A 1,304-nucleotide genomic window follows, 5' to 3' on the forward strand; every position below is an offset into this window, starting at 1 on the left:
TTGCTGCCAAAGTATCATGGAATGGAATCTGAGAACCCTTATCTTCATCTTAAGGATTTTGAGGAAATTAGCATCACATTTAGAATACCAAATGTATCGGAAGATGTCCTTAAATTAACCTTGTTTCCTTTTTCCTTGAAGGATAAAGCCAAAACATGGCTGAACTCCTTGAGACCAAGATCGTTAGGAACATGGCATGATATGCAAAGAGAATTTTTAAAAAAGTTCTTTCCCGCACAAAGGACTAATTTTTTGAAAAGGCACATTAGTAATTTCCAACAAAAAGACCATGAAACATTTTATGAATGCTGGGAGAGATTTAAAGATTTGCTACTCTCTTGTCCTCATCATGGGTTTGAAACATGGAGAACCATTAGTTTCTTTTACGAGGGATTGTCTCCACAATTAAAACAATTTATAGAGACTATGTGCAATGGTCTATTTTTGGAAAAGCAACCCGATGAGGCATGGGACTATTTAGACTCTCTTGCAGAGACTGCACAATTATGGGATACAGGGGATAGAGTGAATAAACCTTTGCCTAAGCCTACTAACATTGGACATGGGGGCCTTTATAACTTTAGTACTCAAGATGATATTCAGGCTAAAATGGCAGCCCTTACTAGGAAGGTAGAGAAAATTGAACTTAGAAGGATTGAACTCGTCAAGACCGTAGAGCATAACAACGAGTGTTGTAGGATTTGCGAGATGCCTGGCCATCTCACCACTGATTGCCCCACAATACCTGCATTTAAGGAAGTCTTGCACGATCAGGCTAATGTTATGAATACATATCAAAAATCTTTCAATAGTCCTTTTTCGGGCACTTACAACCCTGGATGGAAGAACCATCCAAATTTCAGGTGGAGGAATGACCAACCTCAACAAGTATATAACCCAACTCCTCCACCTCCGCACCCTCATTATGCACATGCACCCCCTCAAAAATCCAGTCTCGAAGAAACTTTGCAATCTTTCATGCAAGGTCAAGCTAAAATCAATGATGAATTAAGAAATCAACTGACAACGCTGACCACTGCTTTAAGTGCTCAAGAGAAGGGTAAGCTACCAGCTCAACCACAACCTAACCCTCAAGTCTACGGCGGTAGCAATGCATCATCTTCAACTTCGCATAAAGAGCAAGCAAAGAGTATAATAACATTGCGAAGTGGAAAGATTATTGACCGACCAGTCCCAGAACAAACACAAGTCATACCTGATTCTGACCCTCCCAAGACAAAAGAAAAGGATAATGAAGAAACTGAAGCACCAACATCTACTGAAAAAATTGAATGTCCTTTTCC

The 1,304-nt window shown here is 39.8% G+C and overlaps 1 pseudogene; it reads right to left on the reverse strand.

Annotated features, from left to right (window-relative positions):
- Positions 1 to 258: 258 nt before the first annotated feature.
- On the reverse strand, positions 259 to 356 carry LOC120105872 (annotated as a pseudogene).
- Between the last annotated feature and the right edge of the window lie 948 nt (positions 357 to 1,304).

This window comes from Phoenix dactylifera, unplaced genomic scaffold (genome assembly GCF_009389715.1).
Source record: "Phoenix dactylifera cultivar Barhee BC4 unplaced genomic scaffold, palm_55x_up_171113_PBpolish2nd_filt_p 000386F, whole genome shotgun sequence".
NCBI classification, from domain to species: Eukaryota; Viridiplantae; Streptophyta; class Magnoliopsida; order Arecales; family Arecaceae; genus Phoenix; species Phoenix dactylifera.